The sequence below is a fragment of the Rattus norvegicus genome, chromosome 7 (genome assembly GCF_021556685.1).
Source record: "Rattus norvegicus strain SHRSP/BbbUtx chromosome 7, alternate assembly SHRSP_T2T, whole genome shotgun sequence".
NCBI lineage: Eukaryota > Metazoa > Chordata > Mammalia > Rodentia > Muridae > Rattus > Rattus norvegicus.
This window is the reverse complement of record NC_141540.1, coordinates 118,099,100-118,111,530: the sequence shown is the minus strand read 5'-3', so window position 1 is coordinate 118,111,530 and position 12,431 is coordinate 118,099,100. Positions and strand designations below refer to the sequence as shown.

Here is a 12,431-nt window from a genome sequence, read left to right as displayed (position 1 = left end):
GTGTCAAGTTGACACACAAAACCAGCCAGTACAATTGACCCCTTGTCAACTTGACACACAAACACATCACTATTAAGCCTCAACCCCTACTTTTTTACTTATCCCTGAGATCTAAATAACTTTAAGGGTCCCCCAGTCTTTACATATTAAAACTTCAATCCCTTTAAAATATCCAATATCTTTTAAAATTCAAAGTCTCTTAACTGGGGGAGCCACTAAAATACCTTCAAGAGGGAAAGTATCAGGGCACAGTCACAATCAAAAGCAAAATCAAACTCTAACTGTCCAGTGTCTGGGATCTACCCACGAGATCTTCTGAGCTCCCAAGGGCTTGGGTCACTTCTCCAGCTCTGCCCTTTGTAGCACACACCTTGCCTTCTAGGCTCCAGATGCCTGTTCTCCACTGCTGCCGCTGATCTTGGTGGTCATCTCATGGTACTGGCGTCTCCAAAACACTGCTGTCTTCTGCTGCAACTAGGTTTCACTAATAGCCTTGCACAGGCTCTCTTCATGGTGCCAAGTCTCAGCTCCTTTGCCTGACCCCTTCAGTCCTGGGCCTTCAACTGACACTGAGGCTGCACCCTCACCAATGGCCTTCCATGGCCTCTCACAGTGCCAAGCCTCAGCTGCTCTCCATGACCCTTCATGCCTTCAAAACCAGTGCCACCTGGGTGACTCTCACACATTACCAAGTCCACTGCAGCCTGAGGTACAACCTTGGCTATCTCTGGAACACAGCCTCTTTGTGCTCTCAGAAAACACTTCCCAGAAGATTTCACCTCAATGCTGTTCTCTTCTTAGTCATTAGCTAATTTCTTAGCTCCAGCCAGCATCAATAGACCAGTAACACAAAAGTTCGCTTTAGGAGTTCTGATATCTTGTTAATCACAGCTGATTCTTCAGCCCCAGCTAACCAAAACCACAGAATCGTCACAATCAAAATAGCAATGACCCTGATAAGAGTCTATAATCTTCCCTTTGAAACTTCACAAGCCAGACCTCCATCTCTGCACTGTTCTCAACATTATCCTCCAAACTCCTACAGAACTCCTACAAAGCTCTTAACATCCCAATGGCTCTTCTAGCTCAAAATTCCAAAGTCCTTCCACAGTCCTCCCCAAAACATGGTCAGGTTGTCACAGGAATACTCCACTTCTGGTACCAATTTGTCTTAGTCAGGGTTTCTATTCCTGCACAATCATGATCAAGAAGCAAGTTGGGGGCTGGAGACGGTGGTGGAAAGGAACAGAACTCACTCTGCCCCAGGTTGGCCTCACTCTCAGGCCTCCCTGCTGGCTGGCTTTGGAGTGGCAGACTATGCTCTGCCTGCTGCTTGGGAGATTTGTCATTGGCCATCACGCTCAGCCATGGACACTCATAACCTGCTAGGCCAGAGTCATCTGTTGGCACAATAACGGCAAAACTTACATAAAAACATCCGACTACTTTCCAATGGATTTAAGGCCTGTTCCACAGAAAACAACTCACGTCTGATACTGTAAGCCAAGGCAAAACCTATGGTTTAGAGGGTGGTAGGCCCCGGTAGGAATACAACAATTATTTTATGAAACGGATGTGCTATACCTGTCTCAGATTGACTTCCTTCAAAGGGTCTCATGGAACTCAGGTTGGCCTCAAACTTGCTGTGTCCCCAAGCCTGATCTTGAACTCCTGATCCTCCTACCTCTACTTTCTGCATAAGCCTGCCTGGCTTCCAAACTGAGTTCTAGACATGCGTTTATGCTCATGGATTACTGCTGCTGCTAATATCCTCCATGCAGGGAACTGGTGGCTACTGTTAAGACTCATCAGGTTGGTGGTGGGGCACACCTTTAATGCCAGCCCTTGGGAGGCAGAGGGGGGCATATCTGAGTTCCAGGCTATCCTGGTCTACAAGGGGGATATTCAGTGCTGTTACACAGAGAACCCTGTCTCAAAAAAAACCAAAAAACAAAAATAATAATAAAGACTCATAACTGGTCGTGCTGCTGAGAACAAGACACTATGGCGTGGCATAATGGCACAGTGCTTAACTGTGTGTGAAAGAAAGCAACCATAGATCTCTACCACCTCCTCCAAAGGCTCAGGGAATGTTTGACAGAAAGAATGTAGGAGACAGACGAAGTGGTGGACGATTGTGTCCCTCGTTCCTCCCAATTGAAACACTAAAGGAAAGAGGAGCCCATATGCCTAGGAAGCTCATGAAGTTTACAAGTTTCAGGAAACTCCTAAGGTTGCAAGGGTGACAAAACATTTCCACAGGTGAGAGGAGGGGACTGGGCAGGGTGCTGGGCAGGGCGCTGCAGTGGCACAGCTTTTGTGCTTGGGTGGCCTTCTGTGCATTTGCCTTGCCTGTGCTTCTGCAGGAAACCTCAGTAAATGCATTGCTTTGCTAAGGTTGACCTGGATGGAATCCTTTATTTTGGTCCGTTCTTGTCTCCCCAGGGAAGGTCACGTAATATACTTACTATGATACCAGCTTCATGATGTTTTGAAGGAAAACATTTTACAGTCTAGGTCCTTCCTTCCTTTCTCTTTTCTCTTTCTTTTTCTTTCTTTCTTTCTTTCTTTCTTTCTTTCTTTCTTTCTTTCTTTCTTTCTTTGTGTTTTAAGCTACAAATTCATAGGGAATGGACTCCAGCAGTTCAGACATGTTTCTGTTAGCTGCACAAAGAGTGCAGCTTCGAATAGAGCAGGCTGCACTCCACCTGAACCCAGGTGCCTTTCTCTCTGGCTTCCTTTTTTCTTTTTCTTTCTTTCTTTTTTTTTTTTTTTTTGGTTCTTTTTTTCGGAGCTGGGGACCGAACCCAGGGCCTTGCGCTTCCTAGGCAAGCGCTCTACCACTGAGCTAAATCCCCAACCCCAAGATTTGCTATTTTTATTTTATGTGCATGGGTGTTTTGCCTGCATGTATGTTCGGGCACCACATGTGAGCAGTGGCCATAGCAGCCATAAAAAGGCACTGGAGCCCCCACCCCCACCCCACCCACACACGGAGAACTGGAGTTATGAATGGTTGTACTACTAAAAGCAATATATAGATTCGATCCAACACAAAGTTGGGCAGTGGTGGTGCATGTCTTTAATCCCAGCACTCAGGGGGCAGAGGCAGGCAGATCTCTCTGAGTTTGAGACTAGCCTGGTCTGTACAGAAAGTTTGAGAAAAAAAAAAACAACAACAGAAAGTTTGAGAAAAACAAGGGCTACACAGAGAAACCTTGTCTCAAATAACAACAACAAAAAGCAAGATAAAAAAAAATTCCAACACATTTCCTCAGAGAAACTACAAAATTCAATTTCATATGAACACACACACACACACACACACACACACACACACACACACAGGATAGCTAAAACAATTCTGAACTATAAAATACTGCTAGAGATATCCCACCCCAGATTTCAATGTATTACACAGCTGTAGTAAAAAAAAAAAAAGTTATATTGGTATAAAACCAGACACATATCAGTGAAATCAAATCGAATGCCCAAACATATATCTGCACAGCTACGGATACCTGATTTTTGACAAAGAATCTTAAAATACACACTCCCATAAATGGTGCTGGTCAACCTGGATGTCTGCATGTAGAAGAATTCAAATATATCACTCTAAAACTTACCTGCAAATGCATCAAAGACCTAAATATGAGACCAGGCTCTCTGAATCTCACAGAACAGAAGGTGGGGAACAGGTTTGAACTCCCTGGACACTGATGGAACAGGCACTTAGACCAAAATTCAATAAATGGGACCCCAGTAAGCTAAGAGTCTTCTGTGTGGCAGGGGACAGCGTCGTGTGAGCAAAGCAGCAGCCTACGGAGTAGGAGAAAGCATTTTACATTATGCATCTGGTAGAGGTTAGTATCTAGTTTACATAAAGAACTCAAAAAACGGAACATACATTATGCATCTGGTAGAGGTTAGTATCTAGTTTACATAAAGAACTCAAAAAACGGAACACCAAGAAAACAAATAGCCCAGGTAGAGATGGGGTAAGGAAGGAAGCAGAGAGTATTCAAAAGGTGAAATACAAAAAACCTTTGAAAGTGGCTCCAGCTGCATATGTAGCAGAGGATGGCCTTGTTGGGCACCGATGGCAGGAGAAGCCCTTGGTCCTGCCAAGGCTAGCCTCGACAGTGTAGGGGAATGTCAGAGAGGGGAGGTGAAAAGGGGTGGGTGGCTGGGTGGGGGAAAGGGGATAACATTTGAAATGTAAATAAAAAATATCCAATAAAAAAAGGAAAACAATATTGTACCACATTTAAAAAAAAAAAGAAACCTTTAAAATACGTTCAATATTCCTAGCCATCAGGGAAATATAAATTAACTTCTGAGAAATTTTATCTTACCCCAGTCAGAATGGCCAAGATCAATAAAACACAAGACAGCTCATTCTGGCAAGGATGCTAAGAATAGGGAAACACGAATTCTTTGCTGATGAGCATGAAAACTGATACAGCCACCATGGAAACCAGTGTGGAAGTAATGCAAAAAGCCGAAAATTGATTTACTTCAATATCCAGCTATATGATTCTTGGGCATACACCCAAAGCATGCTAACTCCTACTCCAGAGATATCTGCTCACCCGTGTTCTTCACATGAAGCTGCAAACAGCCTAGGGGCTATCAGCTGGTGACTAGATGGTGGAAATGTGGTCATTTACAAAATGGAATATTAGTCAGCCGTTAAGAAAAACAAACATGAAATTAGCAGGTCAGTCATCCTGAGTGAGGTAACACAATCCAGAAGCCAAATGTTACATGTTATCTCTCATCTGTTAGTATTTAAGCTTTCAATAGGCTTGTTTCAATGTGAACAGATATTATACACATGTGTCTATTGAGGACTTGTGGTGGGGAATCTAGCAGGATTAACAGGGAGGAGCTGGGAGGGCAGGGTAAGAGAGGGAATATGGGAGGGACTACTAACGCTAAAGGCCTTTTAATAAAAACACCGAAACCTACTATTATGGAAGCTTCCTAAATATATACATACATATATGAAAGGAATTTAAATGGAATAAACATATAATGGAGAAGACAATGTCCCAATTGGACATCTAGACCCACTAGAGTCTCTCTACCTCCAACTGACTAGCGTTCACTATGCCAGAAGGTACTCTGCACACTAATGGAGGAGAAAGGCGAGCCTTAGCATAGCCCAGCTACAGCTTCTGTAATAGGCGACAGTGGCTTGTCCTGATGAATACTGGTTTAAGAGTGACACAATGTTACGGACCACTTTTTGGTTGGATTTGAGACCCACTCCATGAAACAGGATGCATACCAGACACTGCTAGAGTAGCCGGGAAGATGAGACGAGATAGGTCACGGGCCGAGTGGAAAAACTGATATTATTATTACTCTACTAAAGCAACATAAAGAGCAATAAAATGACTAAATGACACATTGTCAGAGTAGACAGTACATCTTTTTACAGTAGACAGTAATTAGCACAGAGACCCACAGCCGAACAACAGGTAGAGTACAAGACTCTGGAGCACTTGGTCCTAAATGGGATGTTTTCATCAGAGCCCTCGGGGCTCAAGGGTTTATGAGGAAGAGGAGGCGGTGGAGAGATTGTAAGAGCCAGAAGTGGTGGATGTCTCCAAGGAAACAGCATCTTCCAGACACAAACGGACTGATATGCATATCAGCTTACAGATGGTGCAGCACACAATAGGTCTGTATAGGTTCACATGTGACAGAAATCCCAGGGTGGAAAAGGCGAAAAAAGTCTCACCCCTAACCAAGAAGACAATTGCATTTGATACCTGCTAGAAAGGGGGGAAATCAGTTTTCTCCATTGGAACATCACTGGGTATATAAAGAGCAGTGCAAGGCAGGCCCCTGCCCAAGAGTACTTAGGCAAAGCAAAGGAGACTCCGTGGGGTTTTTTTGTTTGTTTTTGTAGGGTTTTCTTTTGTGTGTGGGGGTGTGTGTGGCGGGGGTGGTGCTGTTTGTTTTTTTGTTTATTGTTTTTCGAGACAGAGTTTCTCTGTGTTTAGGCCTGGCTATACTAGAAGTCGCTCCGTAGACCAGGCTGGCTTCACAGAGATCCGCCTGCCTCTGCCTCCTGAGTGCTGGAATTAAAAGCATGTGGCACCACTCCTGGCTTCTTTTGTTATTTTTCGTCTTCCTGTTTGTTTTGATTTTCCTTTTTTTGGAGGGGTGGATCTGAGAGTAGTTGGGGGAGGGGAAAACATGTTCAAAATATATTGTTTAAAAAGCTTAAATAAAACTAATCTATTAGGGGGACTGGAGAGAGATGGCTCAGCGGTTAAGAGCACTGACTGCTCTTCCAGAGGTTTCGAGTTCAATTCCCAACAACCACATGGTGGCTCACAACCATCTGTAATGGGATCCGATGCCCTCTTCTGGTGTGTCTGAAGACAGCTACAGTGCATTCATATAATAAATCTAAAAAAAATCTAATAGAATTGATATTGTGAATGAATAGTTTTAGATTTGTCATTATTTCCTGTGTATTTCTATTATTTCTGTGTTTTGCCTGCATGTATGTTTCTGTGCCACATGTATGCAATGCTCACAGGGGAGGGGCCTGAGGTGGGCTTCGGACCTCGTAGAGCTGCATTTGTTATGGTTATGAGCTTCCACGTGGACCTTGGGACCCAAACCCAGATTCTCTGTTATAGTAGCAAGTGGTCTCACCGGATGACCCACCTCACTGCCCTCACCCCCTTTAGGCTGCTCTTAATTAAGAATTATGCTCTCATTTTTATTTCACTTTTACTGTATCTATACATTCTCTGGAGCTGTTTGGGGCATATGTCAGACTTTGTTTCTGTGTTTGAGACACCATCTTGTTACATCATCACTGACTGGTCTTACAATGTATCCCAGACTAGACTAGAACTTGCTACTCTTCCTGTCTCAGTCTCTTGAGTGCTGGGATTATAGGCGTGCACCATTGGGTCTTATATCGGCTATTCTGTATCAGTGAGGAAAAGATCCATGAACACCTAGATCTATACTGTCTTCTAAGGAACCCTCATCCTGGGTCTGAGTCCTTACTTAGAGTCATATTGGAGGAGAAATGTGGTCATACTGTCCCTCTCCCACTACCAGTCCTCTTACTAGAAGACACATGTGGTGTTTTCCTCAACTGTGTGATGTGATTCCTCCTGCTCTCGGCTCAAACCGACACCTATTGTGTCACATGCAGACAACGGACAGGGTCAGTTCCTGGGAGCCCTGGACCTCTACACTTAGTGCTTCTGTGTGGGTTTTCTTGTCACTGTGACCAAGTATCTGACAAGAACCAACACAAGGGAGAGAGGCTTCTTCTACCTCTCACTTTGAAAGTAGATTAGGGAAGGCATGGTGAGGGTGGAGTGGCTTGCCATTGTGGAAGAAACATAAGGCTGCTTGTTCACCATTTCCAAGGGGCAGGAAACCTAGACAAGATATATCCTTTCTCTCTTCATTCAGACAGGGACCCCAGCTCATGCCACGGTACCATCCATTGTCAGGCCCAGGTTTCCCTCCTTAATCTTCGTAGGGAACACCCTCACAGCAATGCCCAGAGGTATGTGTCACCAATGTCACAGGGGGCACATCTTCTTCCTCTTCCTCTTCCTCTTCCTCTTCCTCCTTCTCCCATTCTTCCTCTTCCCCCTTCTTCTTCTTTTTTTAAGCCAGGATCATGTTAGGCAGTCCTGGCTGGCCTAGACTATACTATGTAGATCAGGCTGACCTCATTGAGAGGCACCTGCCTCTGCCTCCCAAGTGCTGGGATCAAAGGGATGTGACCCCCATGCCCAGAATTGGGCCATTTCTTAATCCTCCCAACTTGACAATTTAAGCATCAGAATTCCTATCAACAAAGGCCATTCAACTGTAAGGTGTTGAATGCTCCCCACAGGTAAAGAAAAAGGTGATAATGGAAGAAGGCACTGTATTCAACAAGTAACCTAAACATGAGTGTGTCCTTGCTTAACTCTGAACAAGGAAAGATCAATACAAGACGGACGATATTGAGGTGCCAGACACATTTTTTCCTGGACATGGTCACCAATGAAATAAGAGTATGTTAGGATGCAGAGGGTAGGATGTTAAGGAGGTGTTTTGTTCTTACAAAGAATAATGTTAGAGGGGCTAGAGAGCACTCGGCCATTAAAGAGCACTGGTTATTCTTCTAGAGGGCCCATGTTAGCCTAGCATATAGTGACTCTCAACCACCTAACTCCATTCCTTGGGGATCTGACACCCTTTTCTGACCTCCTCAGGCTCCAGGCACAAACATGGTACACAAATATTTCTGGCAAAACACCCATGCACATAAAATACAGTAAGAAAAAAAAAAAAAAAGAACGACGTTAGAATCTTTCTGAATGTTCTTGAAAACTATTCAATGGAAAAGGGGAATATTAACAATGCAAGGGATAGAAATGAGTCCAGACCTCTAGTCCAACCTTCAGAATGAGCAGAGCAGACTGCAAACTTTCTGCAGGGAGAGTGGGAGGCCAGAGATGGGTGTGGGCAGTCCTATGGTTTGGTAATAGGAGATTTTTTTTTTTTTTTTTTTTTGGTCTCCAATAGGAGGCCTAACTTAAGGGGTTTGAGAAGTTCTGTAACGGCCACCATCTTTGAAAGTCTCCTGAAGAAAACCACAAGACGTCTTGGGAGTAAGCACCATTCATTCTAAGTTTGTGACCAAAGGCTCAAAAGGGAAGAGGCAGCAGGAGTGTGTGTGGGTTGAGGGGGAGAAGCATTGTTGGAGAGATGGCTCAGCAGTTAAGAGCACTCACTGCTCTTCCAGAGGTCCTGGGTTCAGTTCCCAGCACCCACAGGGCAGCACCCACTGTCTGCGACTCCAATCCCAGGGTATCTGATGCCCTCTTCTGGCATCCCCAGGTACTGCATGAATGTGGTACATAGACATACACTTAGGAAAACCCATGAACATAAAAATAATAAACATCTCAAAAATATTGAAACAAACAAAAAACACTCAAAAGGAATCCAGTCAGCCATGTTGGTGATGTTTCTTCAGCTGCAAGGAGGAGATAGCCTTGCTTCATCCAAGTCAACTTGCTTCAGGTAGGTGAACAAGAAAAAAAACCCCTTTTTCCTATTAAAGGTAATTAGCTCACCAAAGGCCAATCTTCTGCCTATCTCACGCCATCTAAAACTTTTTTTTTTTTTTTTTTTTGGTTCTTTTTTTCGGAGCTGGGGACCGAACCCAGCGCCTTGCTCTTCCTAGGTAAGCGCTCTACCACTGAGCTAAATCCCCAGCCCCATCTAAAACTTTTGTATAAAGAAGTTCAAGCCTTTTACTTCCCTCTGCCTAGTAAAGCTTTTTTCCCCATAAAGCCTCCACCTTCCTCCAATTCCCAAACTTGATCTGTAGCAGCCAGCCGACACCTTACCCTCCCCCTTCACCTACTTCTTTGTGCTGGGTTCCTTTAAAACTAGTCAATCAGGAAAGACTATGAGGTGACCCCAGGCAATAGGAAAAAGACACAGTCACCACCTGCCTTAGGATAAAAACTAAGTGAGCTTCCGTCCCTAGTGTACAAGCTAGCCTGGTTAATTTATTTTTGCAAAGATAAATTGCCTTGCTCGACTACTTTTGTTATTTGTGCGTTTCTTTCTGCAGCATGAAGAATGTTTGTTTCCAACCGCACTGCTGAGGGAGCTGCAGACAGAACAGGAGCCCTAGTCCTTTGCATGCAGCATAGGATGACTCAGCAAGGAAGTGCGGAGTGTGAACGTAGTGGAGATCCCCAGGGCTTGGGGCCTGCAGTACTGCAGGGGGTTGATGGGTCTGAACTCTCTTACACAGGGTCTGAGCATTGATGGAATGCTGTGTGGTCCTAGAAGAGCTTTGGGCCATTTTATTTGGCTGCCAAGTGGAATTTAAATGCTACTCATAGAAATGAAGACTTGAGCTGGAAATGGCTCAGTGGGTCAGGGTGTGTTTGCCACTATGACCCAAATAGCAGAAGGGACGACCTGACTCTTGTTCTCTGACATCTCTGTGGAGGTCTTGACACATGCAGCCAGGCATACACACAAAATAAGTAAAATATCCCGAAGGTTTATTTTTTATGTGTGTCTCTATACAGTAATGCAAAGGCATGGGTCCCGTGGAGCTAGAGTTATAGGTGGTTTTGAGCCACCTGACATGGATGCTGGGAATTGAACTTGAATCCTCTGGAAGAGCAGTATTTACTCTTAATTGCTAATCCATCTCTCTAGGCTCTGGTAATAAGTTTTTTTTTGTTTTGTTTTGTTTTGTTTTGTTGTTGTTTTCTTTTTAAATAAAAGGACTGGTGGATGGCAGTGATGGCCCATGCCTTTAATTCCAGCACTAGGGAAGCAGAGGCAGGTGGACAGCTGTGAGTTTGAGGCTAGCCTGGTCTACAGAGCAAGTTACAAGACAGCCAGAGCTACACAGAGAAACCTGTCCCCCCGCCCCCCAAAAAACCCCACCAAAACCAACCAAACAAAAACCGATGAACAAAGAAACAAAAAACTGGGGGCTGGGGATTTAGCTCAGTGGTAGAGCGCTTACCTAGGAAGCGCAAGGCCCTGGGTTCGGTCCCCAGCTCCGAAAAAAAGAACCAAAAAAAAAAAAAAAAAAAAAAAAAAAAAGAAACAAAAAACTGGGAGGGTGACAAACGCACTTGTAATCTGTTAAAGGCAGATCTTAAGTTTGAGGCCAGCCAGGGTCCACACAGCAAGAGCTCATCAAACAAAACAAAACAAACAAACAAACAAAAAAAACCAAACCAAATGGCAGCTGAGGATGCTCGGTTGGTAAAGGGCTTTCCTAGAATGGGTTCCAGCTCCACAGCTGTGTAAACCGGATGTGGTGGCATATGTCTGTAACCCCGGCACAGGAGAGATGAAAACAGGAGGATTAAAATTTCAAAGTCATCATTGGCTACATAGGAAGTTGAAGGTCATCCTTGGCCATATGAAGCTCTGCCTCAGATTAAAAAATAATAATAAAAATTTAAAAGAGCTTAGTGAGTAGAAGTGCTTTTTGTACAAGCCTAAGGGTGCGAGTTCTATCTCTAGAACCCATGGTGAAAGGAGTTGTCCTCTGATTTCCACATGGACACCGTTAGCACGTGCGTGCACATGCTTCATACGCTCAACACACATAAAAAAATAGAAAAAATAGAAAAGAGAGCGCATTTAAGGCTGTGTCTGAGTTACCACGATAACTCAGTTAACTAAGAAGATAAGAGGAAAATCATAAAGGGAAATTAGAAACAGGGAGTACGCAGAGTATTTTAGACAATGGCTACTTTTCCAGAGTCAAGAAAGAGGTAAATCTTAAGCTGAGGAACCCCAGCAGGGTTAGAACTAATAAAGTCACGCCACACCCACATTAGGACACACCTGAGGTGACCTAGACCTTCAGAAGTGGTGGGTACGGTGGGTACAGGTGAGAGCGAAACGGCTGCCTATCGCTGCACCGGGGGCGGGGCCTCCGACCCAGGCAGGGCTCACTTTGGGCTCCCGAGGGGCTGCGCGGTGGCGCAGGCGCATTGCAGCCTCGCGGGCGGCGCCCCCTAGCGGCGCCAGCATCCTCGCGGGGGCGGAGTCGGAGGCGGGGGGTTGCGCTTGGTGACGGGGGACGCGCGGCCGCAGCGCACTGGACTAGCGGCGGAGACCCAGGACGTGAAGCGCTGGCTGCGGCGGCAACGGCGGCCGGGAGCCGCCGGGAGCTGAGGCGCAGCGTGCGGTCGGTGATGAGGGGCAGTGGCGGCGCGCCCCGCTCAGGGCCGGCTGGTGAGAGCGCGGGAGGTGGGCGGCGCGGGCCGGGAAGATGGCGGAGAGGCCTCGATGCGGCCCCACGGCCTGGCCCGGGCGGAGGCCCCCTCCAGCACAGTCGTGCTAGGAATCGGGGCTCCAGGTGACCCGGTCGGGGAGGGTCCGCACGCGAACGCTGCGGCGGAGGGCCAGAGAGTGTGAAGGCGGGTTTGCGTAAGAGAAGGGGCCCGAGGGTGGGTGTGAGGTGCCATGGTCTGCACGCGTGCCCGGCCTTTGGATGGGCGTGAGTGCGTGTGTGTCCCTGCCCAAGATAGTTGTGTGAGAGCCCTTTGCTTGAGGTGGTTGGGGTTGGGGTGGACCCGATGGTGAATGTGAGATGTGAGGGTGCCTGGCCTGCAGACAGGTGTGTGTCCCGAGGACAGGTGTGCATGCGTTATGTGTCCAGGCCCAGAGCCGGTGTGCTTGTGCCCTTCCTGTGCGCTGGGCTCCGTCCGTTTAGGGGTGGTGAGAGGTGGTAATTGCCGGGCGAGGATCTTGCGGGCCAGGCTTTGTCCGCGATGCCCGGGAGTCGGTGGGCGTCTCTGGGTCGGGTCGTGGCTTGCTTGCGCGTGGTGCGCCCTGGCTTCGCGGCAGGGCCTCTGCGGCAGGCTCGGGTGGTCCTCTACCCGGCCTTT

General features: G+C 46.3%; 1 protein-coding gene and 1 long non-coding RNA gene across 7 annotated transcripts in view; one reads left to right on the top strand and one right to left on the bottom strand.

The window, feature by feature from the left end:
- Positions 1 to 12,431, bottom strand: part of LOC134479930 (uncharacterized) — a 65,585-nt gene that overhangs the window by 15,219 nt on the left and 37,935 nt on the right. The gene's annotated exons all lie outside the window — the stretch shown is intronic.
- The window catches only part of Arhgap39 (Rho GTPase activating protein 39), a 92,833-nt gene continuing 91,991 nt past the window's right edge, over positions 11,590 to 12,431 (top strand). For 5 of the 6 annotated variants that reach the window (XR_015624354.1, XR_015624353.1, XM_087558732.1 and 2 more), the window contains exon 1: positions 11,590 to 11,775. The gene's annotated coding sequence lies outside the window, so the exon portion shown is untranslated. 6 annotated transcript variants of the gene reach the window in all.